We start from the raw sequence: 22,396 nt of genomic DNA on the forward strand, positions 1-22,396 counted from the left end.
TAATAATCTGGAAAGGCTAGGTCAAGCAGCAGGGAAACCTTTCTGAACAGTAATAAAGAATCTTAGGAAGTGAGGGAAAAGGAAATGAACAGTGTTTTGAGTAATTCAGGTGAACTCATAATAGATCCCAGGGAATCACTGGCGAGGTGGAGGGAATATTTTGAACATCTTCTCAATGTATAAGGAAGTCATCCTGGTGGTGTTGCGAACAGCAATGCTCATGGGGAGGAGGAAAATGATGTTGGTGAAATTACGCTTGAGGGAGTGGAAAGGATGGCGAATAAACTCCATTGTCATAAAGCAGCAGGATTAGATGAAATTAGACCTGAAATGGTGAAGTATAGTGGGAAGGCAGGGATGAAATGCCTCCATAGAGTAGTAAGATTAGCATGGAGTGTTGGTAAGGTACCTTCAGATTGGACAAAAGCAGTAATTTCACCTATCTATAAGCAAGGGAAAAGGAAGAATTGCAACAACTATCGAAGTATCTCATTGATTAGTATACCAGGCAAAGTATTCACTGGCATCTTGGAAGGGAGGGTGCGATCAGTCGTTGAGAGGAAGCTGGATGAAAACCAGTGTGGTTTCAGACCACAGAGAGGCTGTCAGGATCAGATTTTCAGTATGCGCCAGGTAATTGAAAAATGCTACGAGAGGAATAGGCAGTTGTGTTTGTGTTTCATAGATCTAGAGAAAGTATATGACAGGGTACCGAGGGAAAAGATGTTCGCCATACTGGGGGACTATGGAATTAAAGGTAGATTATTAAAATCAATCAAAGGCATTTATGCTGACAATTGGGCTTCAGTGAGAATTTACGGTAGAATGAGTTCTTGGTTCGGGGTACTTACAGGGGTTAGACAAGGCTGTAATCTTTCACCTTTGCTGTTCGTAGTTTACATGGATCATCTGTTGAAAGGTATAAAATGGCAGGGAGGGATTCAGTTAGGTGGAAATGTAGTAAGCAGTCTGGCCTATGCTGACGACTTGGTCTTAATGGCAGATTGTGCCGAAAGCCTGCAGTCTAATATCTTGGAACTTGAAAATACGTGTAATGAGTATGGTATAAAAAATTAGCCTCTCGAAGACTAAATTGATTTCAGTAGGTAAGAAATTCAACAGAATTGAATGTCAGATTGGTGATACAAAGCTAGAACAGGTCGATAATTTCAAGTATTTAGGTTGTGTGTTCTCTTAGGTTGGTAATATAGTAAGTGAGTTTGAATCAAGGTGTAGTAAAGCTAATGCAGTGAGCTCACAGTTGCGATCAACAGTATTCTGTAAGAAGGAAGTCAGCTCCCGGACGAAACTATCTTTACATCGGTCTGTTTTCAGACCAACTTTGCTTTACGGGAGCGAAAGCTGGGTGGACTCAGGATATGTTATTCATAAGTTAGAAGTAACAGACATGAAAGTAGCAAGAATGATTGCTGGTACAAACAGGTGGGAAGAATGGCAGGAGGGTACTCGGAATGAGGAGATAAAGGCTAATTTAGGAGTGAACTCGATGGATGAAGCTGTACGCATAAACCGGCTTCGGTGGTGGGGACATATGAGGCGAATGGAGGAGGATAGGCTTCCTAGGAGAATAATGGACTCTGCTAAGGAGGGTAAGAGAAGTAGAGGCAGACCAAGACGACGATGGTTAGACTCAGTTTCTAACGATTTAAAGATAAGAGGTATAGAACTAAATGGGGCCACAACACTAGTTGCATATCGAGGATTGTGGCGGCGTTTAGTAAATTCACAGAGGCTTGCAGACTGAACGCTGAAAGGCATAACAGTCTATAATGATAATGTATGTATGTAATGTAGGGGTTCCGATGAAATCAAGAGAAGAACGGCAATGACCAGAGCAAAACCACAAAGCTGAATAGTAATGGAATAACCTTACATTTACAAAGAACACAAAACAGCAAACAGCTCACTCCCTTCTATTCCACATTGCTACCGCCACCTACGCAGCTGAAACCTGAACATTCAAACATGCAGATAAGTGGTAGGAGGAGAGCTACGACATGTGATTTTACCCACACATTCTCTTAACATCGAACCAATACGACCTTGCCGGAAGCACTGGGCATCCAGACCAGGGTTCTGGAGCGGATCAGTCAGGCTTACCTCAGGTATTTCAGACATATAGCCAGAAGAACAGGTACCCTAGACAAGCTTATGGTAGAGAGAAAGGGTAACTGCAAGAGACCACGAGGGAGACGAGGAAGTCAGATGGGTGGACCAGCTGCAGTCTCTGGTAGGGTTATCTTTGCACGAGGCTACTTCTGCACCGACAGACCACCAGATTTGGAGAAAGAAAATTAGGACCGTAAAAACCAAGAACGCCGTTATGCCCTAGCAAGGGTGGAGGATTTAGGAGTAATCTACGAGACTGTCTCTAGTTCAGAGAAACGAAGTCAAGGGAACTGGATACAACGCAGGCTACATACGTGATTGAATTATCAGAATAATACATTATAAAGCCGAGTGCAACTACTGCTACTACTACTGCTGCTGCTGCTGCTAATAATAATAATAATAATAATAATAATAATAATAATAATAATAATAATAATAAATCTGAAAAACTTCTGATAAGTCTTGCCTAATACTAGTTCAAGCATTAGTAAACAGCTTTCTGACTTTATTATTGAAAGTGTTCATTCACAGTGCAGGTGTTCAAAAGCTTGTCCTTGCTAATCGATAGACTGGCGCAAGTGTCTTCCTGTACTTTCGCGAAATCGCCTGAGCATATATGGCATCATAGACGCACATACCTCTTCAATTCTCTGACGTAAGTGCTCTATATGCAGGAGTTCTCTCTGGGACACCTTAGTTTTAATTTATCCCCACAGGACAAACTCGAGAGGAGTTAAACCGGAAGATCTCCCTGGCCAAGGTAAGGGACCACTCGAATAATCCAGCATTCAGGATACAATTGATTAAGATGATTTCTCACAGGTCGGAAACAATGAGGTGGTGCGCCATCCTGCTGGATTAAATCCTGTACTCTCAATCGAAGTGGAAGGTATTCCAGCAAATTCTCCAACTCATTTTGAAGGAAGATAACATATTCCTCCAAATCTAGATGGGAAAAAGACAAGTCCGATAATGTCTCAAAGAATACCACAACAGACGTTTACGCCTCAGTGTCTATGTCGATGCCCCTCTCGAACATAATAAAGGTTTTAGGAGTCCGGTTATGTCTGTTGGCGATGGCGTTATTGGCGATATGACACTCATAACACGTTGAATGAAGTCAAGAATATCATCGAGTATGTGAATTTCCCTTGTGGATCAATCACACATGCGGTAAAAATCGATTTCTTAGTGTTGTTCCTCGAGGTGAATTTTTTGCAAATGGCACACCCTTCTTTCAAAATGTTCTGCAGTGATATTTTGAAACCGTCCAGCGCAATAAGATGCTCTTCTTCAACCTGAAGAATGTAAAAATTGAACACTACCATCATCAACCTTCGATCACACACAGAGTAATTACCAGCAGCGCTGTTGATGATGGTAATTATTCTTTACTTATTTTATACGTTCCTTTTATCACACCGACACAGAGAGGTCTCATGGCGGCGATGGGATAGGAATGAGCTAGGAGTGGGAGCGAAGTGGCAGTGGCCTTAATTAAGGTATAACTTCAGAATTTGCCTGGTGTGAAAATGTGGAACCACGGAAAACCATCTTCAGTGCTGCCGACAGTAGGTATCAAACCCACTACCTTCCGAATGCAAGCTCTCAGCTGCGCGCACGTAACCACACGGCCAGCTCGCTCGGTAAATGGTAATTATATTATTATTAATCTGTTTACCTTCCAGGGTTGGTTTTTCCCTTGGACCCTGCGAGGGATTCCACCTCTACCGCCTCAAGTGTAGTGATTAGGAGCGTGAGACATTGGGTCCTGTGATACAACTGGTGAGAATGAACAGTATCTCGCCCAGGCGGCCTCACCTGCTGTGCTGAACAGGGGCCTTGTGGTGGATGGGAAGACTGGAAGGGATAGACAAGGAATGGGGAAGGAAGCGGCCGTGGCCTTAATTTAGGTACCATCCCGGCATTTGCCTGGAGGAGAAGTGGGAAACAACGGAAAATTACTGGCGAGATGGCTGAGGTGGGAATCGAACCCACCTCTACTCATTTGACCTCCCGAGGCTGAGTGGACCCCGTTTCAGCCCTCGTACCACTTTTCAAATTTCGTGGCAGAGGCGGGAATTGAACCCGGGCCACTGGGGGTGGCAGCTAATCACACTAACCACTACACCACAGAGGCGGACATTATTATTATTATTATTATTATTATTATTATTATTATTATTATTATTATTATTATTATTATTACGGAGATTCCGTGGCTCACAGTGGAATAGGAAGCGCCTGGGGTGAATTGCTGGAGAGGGGATACTTACAACAATTTTACTTTAACAAATTTGGAAAGTTTATTTCCTTCCGTTCTTAAAATTTAGAGAGAGAAATTTAATCGTATAACAAGGAACAGTTGGAAATATTAACAACGAGTTCGTCAACTTCAACAATGCATTGTACTTAGAAGTCCTAAATCAGGTACTAAATAAATTGGGGGGAATTCCCAGTAGTTAACTTACATACGAAAGAGCATAATTGCTCCTGACAGGTACAATTTATAGGAGTCTCATCTCCAAGGTACAAGAAGCTAGTCTCAATCAGGCAATCAATTGCTTTTCGCAATCTTAATTACACTCGACAACTCCTAAATAGATCCCACTTCATAGTTTTGATAGACTGGTTGCCCCATGGTGGGCTTATCTATTACAAGGTCTCACAATTAGTTGAAGAATTGTTTCCAAAGGGAAGCAAAACGTAGACACGATTTCCCTAAGAACTATAAACAGGGGCATAATTACCCATACTACAAGGCTTTATGAATAAAAAGGAAAGGTTACATACAACAGGCCATTAACATAAGGCAAATAAGCGAACAGACAGCACTCCTTAACGAACATTCTGGAAGAGACGAGAACCTAATTGGGCTTAAGGCCCTATGATGCAGGGCCTAATCCCATACAAAAAAGGCTGACTAAAGGGGGAAAATTTAAAAGCAGAGACAAGATTTCCAAAATTTAGAGGTTGAAAACTTTAGTCACCCAGCTCATAAGTTAAAGGGGAGCGATCTGAGGGGAGCCACTCGTACTCCCTTACATTAAATATTTTCCCAGTAGAGAATATAAATAGAGACCGAAGACTTCGCAGGAGGTCCTACATATCAGCCCAAAAAGAAAATATTACATGTTGGGTATTAAGAGAACTACTGAAACCTCACCCCCTGGGCCGATGACCTTCGATGTTAGGCCCCTTAAAACAACAAGCATCATAAGCAAGCATCATCAGAAGCCTTCCCCTCGAACTACCCTCAGGCAAAATCACAAGTTTAGGTAAATTCTGCCATTATCTTGCAGCGTTGGATCTTCTTCAAGCCAGCCGCACCCTTCCCCCTAACCTTCTCTGGCCTCCGTCAAGTCGCACTCTAAGCAAATCAGGCAAGACGGCCCTAATGTTCTCTTCTTAAATAGTTCCGTAAGGGAAAGTTCCAGACTAAATTAAAATACAACGCGCTTATGGGCTAAATTTCCATACACACCCTCGGATTTGTTTGGCTAGATAACATAGTTACAAGCACGTGATTACAATCGAGGAGGAACCAGGTGAAGTGTTGACAACGTCTGTACATTACAAAAAAGCATCCTCCAGAAAAACGTTTACCAACAACAAAAACCAAATATCTTCAGCATTTAGTTTGTGTCTAGCCATTAGATGTCGCTAGCAAATAGATTACAGAGCCATCTTACCGTCGAAGAAGAAAGTTTTTGAATGTTTTTAAAAGTTCGTGTGCACTGACATAGATGGCTATAGAGAAGACGCGTAGGTCAGGTGGCCGGGGAAGTTGTATCCATGATTATAATTATATTATTATTATTATTATTATATTATTATTATTATTATTATTATTATTATTATTATTATTATTATTATTATTATTATGCCATGTACTTAAATTAGAAACTGTACTTGTCATGTGTTGGATTTTTCCTCCAAATAACAAACAGCAATCTCATTCTCACATAGAGGCCTCAGTGTTGATTTTCGGACATGAAATATTCCATCAGTCTCTAACATCATCTAGGTACGCTTAAGAACATGTTTTGAATGTAACCGACCCAAGAAAAAAGCTCTGTTGGTCAAGTCTGTGAGCTGCAGCATTTTGCCCCGTTTCACCGTCCATCAGAAAAATGACACTATTTCTCTTTAGTAAACGCACCAGAAACACAGCCATTTCACCACAAACTGAAGGTATACTGGCTACTGTACATCGTAGCTATAGCCTACAGAACAAAAGAGAAACGGAACAATATGAGCGAGTTCAGAACTCTTGTACTTTAAGTTTCGAGCACTAAGAAGGACTTTTGCTATGGATCCCAAACTCAACTCGTCACATTAGTTCTTGGGGAGGAACCGGAGAGGCAGGTTGTAATATATCTTGACTGACGTACAGCTTTTGCTGGCCCCACGGTGTAGTACTTGAGTGCCTACCTCTTACCCGGTGGCCTCGGGTTCTTTTCCCGGACAGGTCAGGGATTCCTACCTGGATCTGAGGGCTGGTTCGTGGTATACTCAGCCTACATGATTGCAATTGAGGTTCTATCTGACGGTGAGATAGGGGTTCTGGAGTGGGGTGGTGATGTATAGCCAGTTAGACTTGCCATTGCGACAGTAAAAGCATCGACTGATCATAAACACTTCTTCCGTGAAACAGACCCTGCTGGGAATCGAACCCGGGACCCCTGTGACCAAACGCTAGCACTCTAACCATTTAACCATGGAGCCAGACAGAATATGAGGAGTTGTCGTTTGGTCAACACGACGAATCCCCTTGGCCATTATTCTTGGCTTTCTAGATGATGCTTGTTGCTTAAAGGGGCCTAACACCTAGATCATCGGCCCCTTGGCTTTCTACACATGGATATTATTGTTGAAAGTGTTTAAATGTAAGAGATGGCAGTGAGCCCTAACTTTGCCACAAGTGTAAGTCAAGAATAAATAAATAAATAAAACACATGGCCTACCAAGCGACCACTGCTCAGCCCAAAGGCCTGTAGATTACGAGGGTGTCGTGTGGAAAGCACGACGGATCCTCTCGGCCGTTATTCTTGGCTTTCAAGACCTGAGCCGCCATCTCACCGTCATATAGCTCCTCAATTGTAATCACGTAAGCTGAGTGGACCTCGAACCAGCCTTCATATGCAGGTAAAAACCCTGACCTGGTCGGGAATCGAACCCGGAGCCTCCGGGTAAGAGGCAGTTACGCTACCCCTCCGGGGCCGGAAAATAAATAAATAAATAAATAAATAAATAAATAAATAAATAAATAAATAAATAAATAAATACATAAATAAATAAATAAATAAATAAATAAATAAATAAATACCATAGCTGACCCCTAGATACGGAGCAGTGCATAAATTTAGCACTAGAGACACGCTATCTGAAAGGCTCGCTAAGTCAGACTCAGTGAATTTTGTTATTTTGACCGCATATCCAACCAGTACCATCATGTTATTGTCAGCAGAAGTTTCCATGCTGTTCTCAACATTAATAAAAGCAGCAGCAGAAGAAACATACTAGAGTTACGAGTACGGGCACTGATACTACTTTAAGACATACTCACATCTGAATATAACAACTTATATAAAATTATCCCCACTACGGAAATGACTTAACGGAAAGTAATGGAGAAATGCCTAATCTAAAATTTAAACGATTTTGTGTTCAGACGGTAGGACAGTGTAATGTTATTGTAGCAGAAACGGAAGACGCGGCAGAAGTAGATATATTAGATAACAGTACTTCAGTATGTAGCAAATCCACGATAACAGATGTGGCATTAACTAATCGAATCAGGTTTAAATAATGTTAGTTCTGATAGGAAAGTACCTGCCTCTCAAAGTAAAGACAACAGATATGGCCGTACAGAAACAGGCCCATATTGTATTTTAGTATAACGTTTGGACAGTAAATATGGCAAGCTGCACCCAATATCGGTAGGTAAACTGCTTTTTCACCATAGCAATGCCTTAAAAATGGAGATTACTGACATCAAATCTATTGGGAAAAGTCGCTTTAAAATAGTGGCTTGTTCGACAGGATCTGCAAATGTAATGGTACAATCTTATGTCTTCAAACAAATACATTTAAAATATTATATTCCATGTTGCTTAATTGATCAAAAGTGTATGAAATGAAATGAAATGGCGTTTGGCTTTTAGTGCCGGGAGTGTCCGAGGACAAGTTCGGCTTGCCAGATACAGGTCTTTTCATTTGACTCCCGTAGGCGACCCGCGCGTCGTGATGAGGATGAAATGATGAAGAAGACGACATCTACACCCAGTCCCCGTGCCAGCAAAAAATTAACCAATTATGGTTAAAATTCCCGAGCCTGCCAGGAATTGAACCCGCCCTGTGACCAAAGGCCAGCACGCTAACCATTTAGCCATGGAGACGGACATCAAAAGTGTATAATCAGAATTGTCGACACCACGATAAGCGAGGAGAAAATATTACAAGAAATGAATGGTCTCTCAATGTCAAGTTGTTTGTATTAAGAGTTTTTCCAGAAGGTCGCTTGCGATCCCAGACCAAGTTATAACTATCAGTGTGCCTCGCAATGTTTCGATCGCAGTCTTTCCCCACTTGTAGAGCCATATTGGTAACTCGCTATGCTGTGGAACCGTATGTTACTTCGGTAGTGCAGTGCGACATATTGTTTTTAATAATGTCATTTGCTTTTACGTCCCACTAACTACTTTTTTGGTCTTCGGAGACGCCGAGGTGCCGGAATTTAGTCCCGTAGGAGTTCTTTTACGTGCCAGTAAATCTACCGACACGAGGCTGACGTATTTGAGCACCTTCAAATACCACCGGACTGAGCCAGGATCGAACCTGCCACGTTGGGGTCAGAAGGCCAGCGCTTTAACCGTCTGAGCCACTCAGCCCGGCACGCGACATATATTATGTTTACGCTTGCCCTATCAGCAAGGACAATGTAAGGCAAGAGTAGCCCGATGTAGGCCTAATAGGTGTGCGGGCCCAAGTTTAACAAAAACTGTGGTAATACCACGGCTGTCTGTTGTGCTCTCTGTCGAGGTCAACATTTTGCTTCAGGTAAGAACAGTCCGGTGCATATCAGACAGGCAAATGTTAATAACACAATTCGTACGTTCCCACCAATCGCGCAACCAAGTCAGGGATATGCTCAGGTGTTTGCTACTGTACCACAATACAGTAGTAGTAAAGAATTTCTGTCTCTATCGACACAACAACTCCGCCATCAATGAAAACTTCAATAATAATGTTATTGATTTCTACGTTCCACTGACTACTTTTACAGATTTAGTTCTTTTACGTGTCAGTAAATTAACCGACGCGAGGCTGATGTATTTGAGCACTTTCAGATACCATCGGACTGAGCTACGATCGAACCTACCAAGTTAGGCTCATAAGTCCAGCGCTCTAACGTCCGAGCTACTCAGACCGGCATAACTTAACAGTTATCCCAGTATCCATGACAACAAGGACAACTGGAACAACGGCCCACGCTACAGAACGATAACAGGCAATACAACGACAATGTCCTTCACTTTCCACTCTGCGTCCTATTCTCCGGCATGGTGCACCCCCTCCCTCCCAAGCTTACCATCCATCACAGCGACGAGTGTTTGTTCCTCAAAAATGAAAAATTACACCTATCAGACAAAACTCATATCCTCCTCGTCCACATAACATTCCTGAATCACCACATCAATCGAAATAACTTCATTATACTGCAGAATAATTAGCGTAACTCATCATGCATATAATCAACTCGTCACAGACCCCATAGGAAATCCAATCGTTATCTGGCAACTAATATCCAGTTAAATAAATAAATTTAACGAGTTATCATGTCCTGCAGTGGAATCCTAGATCTGCCATAGCCAATAAAGAAAAGCTAAGAGCATGAGCATGGTCACCTAGCTATCAAAGTGGCAGCAATTACCGAAACAAGGTTCAGCGAATCAAAAACTATGTAAGATTTAGAAATTATAATATTCTACAAGACGATAGGTTTGATTGGAAAGGAGGCTCAGCTCCTTTCGTACATCACATAGTTCCTTTTTAAGGTATTACCTGTCACAGTGAGGGTATATCGTGACCTACAAACCTTCGCAGCACGTATACATTCACCTGTACTCATGTTCATATGGCTTTCAATCTATTGTAAGCCGGACAGAATTATAACACAGGCAGTTTGGAATCATATCGTGTCTCTCTTGATATCACCCTACCTTATATGTGGATACCTCACTGCACACAGTACCATCTGGGGTTGTATTTTTACAGACAGACAAGGTTGTAATATCTTATAGAAAATAGACACTTACAACCTATATATATATATAGAATGACGGCTCTCTAACACATCTTACGTCATTATATCACAAACCATCGTTAGTCAATATTACAATGTGCTTTCCCGCCATTGCCACATCCGCTCAATTTAAAGACTCGGGTGGTTGAAATCACTACCCTATCCTTATAATCTGATATTTCTTCTACGAGTAGCCCCTTTCCACACTCATCAAGCAAGTGGAATATTGAGGGTGCGAAGTGGACACTTTTTTGGATAAATTACTCGATGAAACAAGCTGTTTCCTGACCCACACAACTGCAATGGACGATTGCAATAACTTCGTAGAGATAATGGAAAGTGTTGCCCATGTATGTATCCCTCTGCGGAAACCAAATGGCCAATAGAGGAACACTCCAGCAGTATGGTGGAACACAGATTGTTTTCGAGCCATTGCTTTCAGATGGAAGGCTCTCCGAGAGTTCCGAATACAACCTATTCAGAACACGTACCTGCAATATTAGAATACATCCGCTCGTACTAAGAGATTTCTCAAGAAAGCTAAGACGCAGAGTTTGAAAACTACCGTTCCACATTGAACAAGGAAACTGAGATAAAGGAAGTATGGCATGGCATACGATTCTTGCGCAACAGAAATTACAGTACTTGGAATCATATCGTGTCTCTCTTGATATCACCCTACCTTATACCTCCTGACGAAGATTTTGTTGACAGAATTACAACACCATCAACTAGTTATCCACAGCGTACATTTATCGAAGAGCAATCTCACCATTTTCTCTGTTCTTCATTACACTCAACGAGCTCCGAGTGGCCATCATGAACTCCACCAACACAACACCGTGCATATATGAGATCCCATATCCCATGCTACACCATCTTTCTGCCGAGACGTTGTAATTTTTGCTCAGGATTTTTAAAGAACTTTGGTCCCAGAGATGCATTCATGAACCATGGAATACGCAAATTGTAGTACCCATCCTAAAGCCAGAATAAGAGTCAGAAGGTCCAGAAGGATATTCAGCAATTGCCCTCTGTTCTTGCACATAAAAATGGAGGAAATTATGAATAAAAATACTTTAGAACGGCGACTAGAAACACAATCCTTGCTACCTACTACACAAAATAGAGTCCGTAGGGTTCGCGGCACGTATGATAATCATACCATGCTAAACACAGCGATTCATGCAGCTTTTCTTAATAATTAATACATTCCCGATCTCCTTTTGAACATATCAGCTGCGTATGACAATGTAGAAATACCCAATACTAATGGACAAACTGATTGCTCTTGGGTTGCCTCAAGCCTTTGTGGCGGGTATGTATATATAACAACTAGCAAGATAATCGTGCTTCGCTACGGTATTATACTGTAATTTATAATTGAATGCTTAACGTTTTATACATAATCCCCCGAAATTCGCGATTTAACTCGTTTTCTGAGAGATTACGGCAAAGTTCCTCACATTTTTCAATCTTTCTTTGCAGCAATTGATTTCATACTTCCCGGGGTAGGTCTAGGTAATCCACGCGGTCAGTTGGGTCCCTAAATCTTTGCCATCTTTTACTATGAGCATTTTTAGTATGGATCAAATCCTGAAGGAGATCCGGCGTGGTGTCGTCCTGGGTGCCTTGGCAGTACTGAACCCGCGGCTGGACTGTATTCGTAGTCATTACCAGGCCAGGACCCGTTCCCAGCGCGGTCCGCACAATTTGACGACGGTCCAGAACATTATTATTATTATTATTATTATTATTATTATTATTATTATTATTATTATTATTATTATTATTATTATTATTATTATTAGATTTTCTGGACCCCACAGCAAGATGCAATACCGCAACTTGGTGGTAAATTGCATCTGCCACCATTGTCATTGTTGACAATGTGACCAGCACCATTGTCGCGCGTAGGCAAGTGTGCGGGATTTCTGGCTATACGAATGACACACTTCCGTGCATTATTGACCTTATTATAGAGGTGAACAACTTGACGGTCAATCTCATTCCTATCGTTTATTTCAAATGTGCTAAAAAAATTATTTATATGCCAGGAGAATCTACTGTAATCTAAGAACGTTCTCCGAAGGAAAAGATGGCTGTTGAAATCGAACCCAGGAAATATTAAAAATGATCGGTTTATGATCAGAATAAGTAAATCGAAAATCTACAGCCTGTTTCCAGTCATTCGACAGGGTCAGGTATTGAATGAATAAAGCCCCATCCTGCGGCTACAGTAGGAATTGTGCTTGCTGCCGAAGCACTCCTCTGGGACAATGAGCGATGAATGACAAATGAAATTAAATATTGGACAGTATTGCTGGAATGAATGATGACAGGGTAAACCGGAGTATCCGGAGAAAAAACTGTCCCGCCTCCGATTTGTCCAGCACGAATGTCACATGGAGTGACCGGGATTTGAATCACGGAACCCAGCTGTGAGAGGCCGGCGCGCTGCCGCCTGAGCAACGGAGGCTCCTTAAAAGAACATTATGAACAGTAAAATCAATTGGTCTCACCACCTTTTACACCCCACCGCCGTTAAGTTTATTTACCCCCCCCCCAAAGAAAAATTAAAATAAGGCGTGTTTCTTTATGTTTAAAGGAGATTCCAAACACAAATGTTCACGTCTATTACCTTCAGTTTTGAGATATAAGTATCCCCATAAGAATAATTCACTTTTTTTCACTTCCTTTCACCCCAAGTGAATTTTCCGGCAAAAAATTACTTGTTTCTTTAATAGTAAAGGATCTTCTAAATACCAATTATCACGACTCTAACTATTTCAGTTTTTGATTTATGTGTCCTCGTGAAAGGAATTCAACTCATTTTCACTCCCGCCCCGCGAGATGGCTTCCTCCCTAAACGCGTTTATTTCTTAGATGTATGTATTCTCATACAATTAAGTCAATTAATTTTTCAATTCTTTCAACCCCCCCCCCCCCCCCCGTTCATTGGATTTTCCAAAAATACGTGTTTCTTTACTTTTAAAACAGATTCCAAATATCAAATTACATGTCTGTAACATCTTCATTTTTGAGATATCAGTAGCCTAATTAAAAGAAATCAACACCATTTTCAGTCACTTTTACCCCCTCCTCACCCAAGTGGTATATCCGAAAACTAAAAGTACATGTTTCTTTATTTTTAACTAGCAAGATACCCGTGCTTCGCTACGGTATTATACTGAAATTTACAATTTAATGCTTATTGTTTTAGAAATATAATCCGCCGAAATTTGCGATCTGACTCGTTTCCTGCGAGAATCCGCCAAAATTCGCGATCTGACTCGTTTTTTAATTGATTACGGCATGTTTCCTCCCATTTTTCAATCTTTCTTTCCAGCAATCGATTTTGTACTTCCCGGGCTATGTCCAGGTATTCCACCCGGTCAGTTGGGTCCCTAAATCTTTGCCATCTTTTCCTATAAGCATTTTAATATGGATCAAATCCTTCAGGAGATCCGGCGTGGTGTCGTCTTGGGTGCCTTGGCGGTAATGAACTCGCGGCCGGACTGCATTCTTAGTCATTACCCGTCCAGGACCCGTTTCCAGGGTGGTCCGCACATTTGACAACGGTCCAGAACATTATTATTATTATTATTATTATTATTATTATTATTATTATTATTATTATTATTATTATTATTATTATTATTAGATGTTCTGGACCCCACAGCAAGATGCAAGAACGCTACTTGGCGGTAAATTACATCTGCTGCCAGTGTCATTGTTACAATGTGACCAGCACCATCGTCGCGCGTAGGCAAGTGTGCGGGATTTCTGGCGATACCAATGACATACTTCCGTGCATTATTGACCTTATTATAGAGGTGAACAATTTGACGGTCCATCTCATTCCTATCGTTTATTTCAAATGTGTTTAAATTTTTATTTATATGCCAGGAGAATCTACTGTAATCTAAGAACGTTCTCCGAATGAAAAGATGGCTGTCGAAAACGAACACAGGAAGGATTAAAAATGATCGGTTTATGAATAGGTACATCGAAACTATATAGCCTGTTTCCAGTCATTCGACAGGGTCAGGAATGGAATGAATAAAGCCCCATCTAGCGGCGACAATATGAATTGTGCCGGCTGCCGAAGCACATCTCTGGGGCAATGATCGATGAATGACAAATGAAATGAAATATTGGACAGTGTTGCTGGAATGAACGATGACAGGAAAACCGGAGTCTTCGGAGAAAAACCTGTCCCGCCTCCGTTTTGTCCAGCACGAATATCACATGGAGTGACCGGGATTTGAACCACGGAACCCAGCTGTGAGGGGCCGGCGCGCTGCCGCCTGAGCAACGGAGGCTCCTTATAAGTACATTATGAACAGTAAAAGCAATTGGTCACACCTCCTTTTACACCCCACCGCCGTTAAGTTTATTTACCCCCCCCCCAAACAAAAATTAAAAGAAGGCGTGTTTCTTCATGTTTAAAGGAGATTCCAAACACCAATGTTCACGTCTGTTACCTTCAGTTTTGGGACATAGGTATCCCCATAAAAATAATTCTCTTTTTTTCACTTCCTTTCACACTCCTCCCCCCCCCCCTCGTAAGTGAATTTTCCGGCAAAAAATACTTGTTTCTTTAATAGTAAAGGATCTTCTAAGTAGCAATTATCACGACTCTGACTTGTTCAGTTTTTGATTTATGTGTCCTCATGAAAGGAATTCAGCTCCTTTTCACTCCCGCCCCCCAAGATGGTTCCCCCACCCCCAAAGCGCGTTTTTCTTTGTTTAAGGAGATTCAAATACCAATTTTCACGTCCGTAACAACTTTAGCTTTTATTAGATGTATGTATTCTCATACAATTAAGTCAATTAATTTGTCTATTCTTTCAACCCCCCCCCCCAACACTTCATTCGATTTTCCGAGATTACGTGTTTCTTTACTTTTAAAGCTGATTCCAAGTGTATAATTTCACGTCTGTAATATCTTCATTTTTGAGATATCAGTAGCCTAATTAAAATAATTCAATACCAATTTAAGTCACTTTTACACCCGCCCCCCTTTCCAAACAAGTGGTATTTCCGAGAACTAAAAATACACGTTTCTTTATTTTTAATAGAGATAAATAATACCATTTTTTAACTTCTGTAACATGTTAAGTTTTTGAGATATACTGTACAAATTCTCATTTTAAAATTTCACCCCCTTTTAGTTACCCCTAAGTGGAGTTTCCAAAAACAAATCTTTCTTTACATTTACAGGAGATTCCAAATACCACTTTTTACGTCTGTAATATTTTACGTTCCTCAGATATTCTGTAGATATAGTCTTCCAAAAGTTCACCCCAATATGTCACTCCTGTTTAACCGCCATTAATTGGATTTTCCAAAAACAAAAAAATACGTGTTTCTTTATTTTTAAAGGAGCTCCCATATACAAATTTTCAGTTCTGTAATATCTTCAGTTTCTGAGATATATGTATCATCATTAAAGGCATTCAACCCATTATTCGCCCTTTTACACCCCTCCTATTGGGATTTAAAGAAAGCAAGGAATACATGTTCTTGTATTTTTAAAGGAGATACAAAACACCAATTTTCAGGTTTATAATATCTTCAGTTTCTGAGATATAAGTATCCTCATTAAATGCATTCAACCCCTTTTTCACCCCTTTCCACCCCTCCTATTGGGATTTTCCGAAAACCAAAAAAATACGAGTTTGTTTATTCTTAATGAAGATTCTAAATACCAATTTTTACATCTGTAAACTTTCCAAGTTTTGAGATATAGAAACACTCATTTTAAAAATTCACCCCCTTTTCCCCCTCCCATTAATTGGATTTTCCAAAAACAAAAAAATACGTGTTTCTTTATTTTTAACAGAGATCAAAAGTACCAATTTTCAGCTCTGTAATATCTACAGTTTCTGAGATATAAGTACCGGTATCCTGATTAAAGGCATTCAACCTCTTTTACACCCTTTTAAACCCGTCCTATTGGGATTTTCGGAAAACAAAAAAAATACGTGCTTCTTTATTTTTAATGATGATTCTAAATACCAATTTTTACATCTGTAAACGTTCTTTCAAAGTTTTGAGATATAGATACACTCATTTGAAAAATTCAAACCATTTTTACCCCCCCGATTAATTGGAATTTTCAAAAACAAAAAAATACGTGTTTCTTCATTTTTCAAGGAGATACAAAACACCAATTTTCAGGTTTATAATATCTTCAGTTTCTGAGATATAAGTATCCTCATTAAATGCATTCAACCCATTTTACCCCTTTCCACCCCTCCTATTGGGATTTTCCGAAAACCAAAAAAAAAAGTGTTTGTTTATTCTTAATGAAGATTCTAAATACCAATTTTTACGTCTGTAAACTTTCAAAGTTTTGAGATATAGAAACACTCATTTTAAAAATTCACCCCCCTTTTATCCCTCCCATTAATTGGATTTTCCAGAAACAAAAAAATACGTGTTTCTTTATTTTTAAAAGAGATCAAAAGTACCAATTTTCAGGTCTGTAATATCTACAGTTTCTGAGATATAAGTACCGGTATCCTGATTAAAGGCATTCAACCACTTTTTCACCCTTTTTCACCCGTCGTATTGGGATTTTCTGAAAACCAAAAAATACGTGTTTCCTTATTTTCAAAGAAGACTCTAAATACCAATATTTACATTTGTAAACTTTTAAAGTTTTTAGATATAGATACACTCATTTTAAAATTTCACCCCCTTTTCACCCCTTAGCAACGGAATATCCAAATATCCTCCCTTAGCGAGCACCTACATCTTAATATGAATGAATCTCCAAAATTTCAATTCATTATGTCCAGTAGTTTTGGCTGGGCGATGATGAATCAGTCAGTCAGTTAGTCAGTCAGTCAGGACAAGCTATTTTATATATATATAGATAGAGATAAAAAATACCATTTCCACTTCTGTAAAATGTTAAGTTTTTAGATATATACTGCAGAAATACTCATTTTAAAATTTTTATTTCCCCTTAAGGGAATTTTCCAAAAAAAATCACCTATGTTTCTATACATTTACAGGAACTTACAAATACCCACTTTTTACGTCTGTAACATTTTACCTTTCTCAGATATTCTGTAGACATAGTCTTTCGAAAAATTCACCCCCATTTGTCACTCCTGTTTAACCGCCAATAATTGGATTTTCCAAAAACAAAAAATACGTGTTTCTCTATTTTTAAAGGAGATCCCATATACAAATTTTCTGTTCTGTAATATCTTCAGTTTCTGAGATATATGTATCCTCATTAAAGGCATTAATCCCTTTTACACCCTCCTATTGGGATTTAGAGGAAACAAAAAGTACGTGTTCCTTTATTTTTAAAGGAGATTCTAAATACCAATTTTTAGATCTGTAAACTTTTAAAGTTTTAAGATGTAGACACACACATTTTAAAAATTCACCCCTTTTTCAATCCCCTTATTTGGATTTTCCAAAAACGAAAAAATACCTGCTTCTTTATTTTTAAAATAGATCCCAAATACCAATTTTCAGGTCTTTAATACCTTTAGGTTCTTAAATATAAGTAGCCTCATTAAAGGCATTCAACACCTTTTTCCCCCTTTTCCACACTTCGCATTGGGATTCTCCGAAAACAAAAAAATGCGTGTTTCTTTATTTTTAAAGGACATTCTAAATACCAATTTTTACATATATAAACTTTAAAAGTTTTGAGATATGGATACACTCATTTTATAAATTCACCCAATTTTCACCCCTCCCCCATTAATTGGATTTTCCAGAAACAAAAAATACATGTTTCGTTTTTTTTAAGGAGATCCCAAATACCAATTTTCAGGTTCTGAAATATAAGTAGCCTCATTAAAGTCATTCAACACATTTTCACCCTTTTCAACCCTTCCTATTGGAATTTTCCGAAAACAAAAAAGACGTGTTTCTTTATTTTTAAAGGAGATTCTAAATACCAATTTTTATATCTATAAACTTTAAAAGTTTTGAGAAATAGATACTCTCATTTTAAAACTTCACCCCCTTTTCACCCCCCCCCCCCATTAATTGGATTTTCAGAAAACAAAAAGTAAGTGTTTCTTTATTTTTAAAGGAGATCCCAAACACCAATTTTCAGATCTGTAATAACTTCAGTTTCTGATATATAAGTATCCTCATTAAAGTCATTCAACCTATTTTCACCCCTTTTCACCCCTCCTATTGGGTTTTTCCGAAAACAAAAAATACGTGTTTCTTTATTTTTTATGAAGATTCTAAATACCAATTTTTACATCTGTAAACTTTAAAAGTTTTGAGATATAGATGCACTCATTTTAAAAATTCACCCACCTTTTTACCCTCCCATTAATTGGATATTCCAAAAACAATAAAATACGTGTTTCTTCATTTTTAAGAGAGATAAAAAGTACCAATTTTCAGGTCTGTAATATCTTCTTTACTGAGATATAAGTATTCTCATTAAAGGCATTCAACCCATTTTACACCCCTTTTCACCCCTCCTATTGGGATTTTCTGAAAACAAAAAATACGTCTTTCTTTATTTTTATTGAAAATTCTAAATACCTATTTTTACATCTGCAAACTTTAAAAGTTTTGAGATATAGATGCGCTAATTTTAAAAATTCTCCCCCCTTTTCACCCTCCCATTTATTGGATTTTCCAGAAACAAAAAAATACGTGTTTCTTTATTTTTAAAATAGATCAAAAGTATCAATTTTCAGGTCTGTAATATCTTCAGTTTCTGAGATATAAGTACCGGTATCCTGATTAAAGGCATTCAACCCCTTTTTCACCTTTCTTTACCCCTCCTATTGGGATTTTCTGAAAACAAAAAATACGCGTTTCCTTATTTTTAAAGAAGATCCTAATACCAATTTTTACGTCTGTAAACTTTTAAAGTTTTGAGAAATAGATACTCATTTTAAAATTTCAACCCCCTTTTCACCCCCTTAGCAAAGGAATATCCAAAAATCCTCTCTTAGCAAGCACCTACACCTTAATATGAATCTATGCCCAAAATTTCATTTCTGTATGTCCAGTAGTTTTGGCTCGGTGATGATGAATCAGTCAGTCAGTCAGTCAGTCAGTCAGTCAGTCAGTCAGTCAGTCAGTCAGTCAGTCAGTCAGTCAGATCGAGTTATTTTATATAGACTAGCAAGATACCCGTGCTTCGCTACGGTATTATACTGAAATTTATATTTGAATGCTTATTGATTTATATATTATCCGCCGAAATTCGTGATCTGACTCTTTTTCTGAGAGAATCCGCCAAAATTCGCGATCTGACTCTTTTTCTAATAGATTACGGCAAGTTTCCTCCCATTATTCAATCTTTCTTTCCAGCAATCGATTTCGTACTTCCCGGGCTAAGTCCAGGTATTCCACCCGGTCACTTGGGTCCCTAAAACTTTGCCAACTTTCCCTATAAGCATTTTTAATATGGAACAAATCCTTCAGGAGATCCGGCATGGTGTCGTCTTGAGTGCCTTGGCGGTACTGAACCCGCGGCCGGACTTCATTCTTAGTCATTACCCGTCCAGGACCCGTTTCTAGCACGGTCCGCACATTTGACGACGGTCCATAACATTATTATTATTATTATTATTATTATTATTATTATTATTATTATTATTATTATTATTATTATAGATGTTCTGGACCCAACAGCAAGATGCAAGACCGCTACTTGGCGGTAAATTACATCTGCTGCCATTGTCATTGTTGAGAATGGGACCAGCACCATTGTCGCGCGTAGACAAGTGTGGGGGATTTCTGGCCATACGAATGACATACTTCCGTGCATTATTGACTTTCTTATAGAGGCGAAAAATTGGACGGTCAATCTCATTCCTATCGTTTATTTCATATGTGTTTAAATGTTTATTTATATTCCAGGAGAGTCTACTGTAATCTAAGAACGTTCTCCGAAGGAAGAGATGGCTCTTGAAAACGAACACAGGAAAGATTAAAAAATGATCGGTTTATGATCAGAATAAGTACATCGAAAATCTACCGCCTGTTTACACAGTCATTCGACAGGGTCAGGAATTGAATAAATAAAGCCCCCATCTAGCGGCGACAATAGGAATTGTGCCGGCAGCAGAAACCTGTCGCACTCCTCTGGGGCAATAGTTAATGGATGACAAATGAAATGAAATTGTATTGGACAGTGTTGCTGGAATGAATGATGACAGGGAAATCCGGAGTATACGGTCCGTTTTGTTCAGCACGAATGTCACATGGAGAGACCGGGATTTGAACCACGGAACCCAGCTGTGAGAGGACGGCGCGCTGCCGCCTGAGCAACGGAGGCTCCTTATAAATGCATTATGAACAGTAAAATCAAGTGGCCTCATCTCTTTTACACCCCACCGCCGTTAAGTTTATTTACCCCCCCCCCCCCAAGAAAAAACTAAAAGAAGGAGATTCCAAACACCATTGTTTACGTCTATTACCTTCAGTTTTGAGATTAAAATAATTCACTTTTTTCACTTTCACACTTCCCCACCCCCCAAGTGAATTTTCCGGCAAAAATTACTTGTTTATTTAATAGTAAAGGATCTTCTAAATACCAATTATCACGACTGTAATTTCTTCAGTTTTTTATTTATGTGTCCTCATGAAAGGAATTCAATACCTTTTCACTCCCACCTCCCAAGAATATCTCGCCAAAAGGGCTTTTCTTTTTTTTAAGGAGATACAAATACCAATTTTCACGTCTGTAGGCACTAATAACTTTAGTTTTTATTAGATGTAAGTATTTTCATACAATTAAGTCAATTAATTTTAAAAATCTTTCACCTCCCCCCCCCCCCCATTCATTGGATTTTCCGAGAATACGTGTTTCTATACTTTTAAAGCAGATTCCAAATATCAAATTTCACGTCTGTAACATCTTCATTTTTGAGATAACAGTAGCCTAATTAAAAGAATTGAACACCATTTTCAGTCACTTCCCCCCCCCCCCACCTTCCACTCAAATGGCATTTCCGAAAAATAAAAATACACGTTTCTTTATTTTTAATAGAGATAAATATACCATTTTCCACTTCTGTAACATGCTAAGTTTTTTGAGATATACTAAATAAATTCTCATTTTAATATTTCACCCCCTTTTTAGTTCCCCTTAAGAGGAGTTTCCAAAAACAAATCGCCACTGTTTCTTTACATTCATTACATTCACAGGAGATTCCAAATATCATTTTTACGTCTGTAACATTCTACGATTCTCAGATATTATGTAGATATAGTCTTTCAAAAAATTCGCCCCAATATGTCACTTCTGTTTAACCGCCATTATTTGGATTTTCCAAAAACCAAAAAATTCGCGTTTCTTTATTTTTTAAGGAGATCCCAAATACCAATTTTCAGGTCTGTAATATCTTCAGTTTCTGAGATTCAAGTATCCTCGTTAAAGGCATTCAACCCCTTTTTCAAACCCCTCCTATTGGGATTTTCCAAAAACAGAAAATACATATTTCTTTATTTTTAAAGGAGATTCAAATTACCAATTTTCACAACTGTAAACTTTTAACATTTTAATATGTAGATACACCCATTTTAAAAATTCACCCCCCTTTTCACCCCCCATTATTTGGATTTTCCGAAAACGAAAAATACCTGTTTCCTTATTATTTTTAAAGTTGATCCCAAATACCAATTTTCAGGTCTGTAATATCTTCAGGTTCTGAAATATAATTAGCCTCACTAAAGGCATTCAACATATTTTCACCCTTTTCCACCCTTCCTATTGGGATCTTCCGAAAATAAAAATATACGTGTTGTTTATTTTTAAAGGAGATTCTAAATACTGATTTTTACATCTATAAACTTTAAAAGTTTTGTGATATTGATACACTCATTTTAAAAATTCAACCCCTTTTCACCCCCAATTAATTGGATTTTCCAAGATAAAAAATTCGTTTTTCTTTCTCTTTAACGGAGATCCAAAACACCAATTTTCAGGTCTGTAATATC

Source organism: Anabrus simplex, chromosome 2 (genome assembly GCF_040414725.1).
Source record: "Anabrus simplex isolate iqAnaSimp1 chromosome 2, ASM4041472v1, whole genome shotgun sequence".
NCBI classification, from domain to species: Eukaryota; Metazoa; Arthropoda; class Insecta; order Orthoptera; family Tettigoniidae; genus Anabrus; species Anabrus simplex.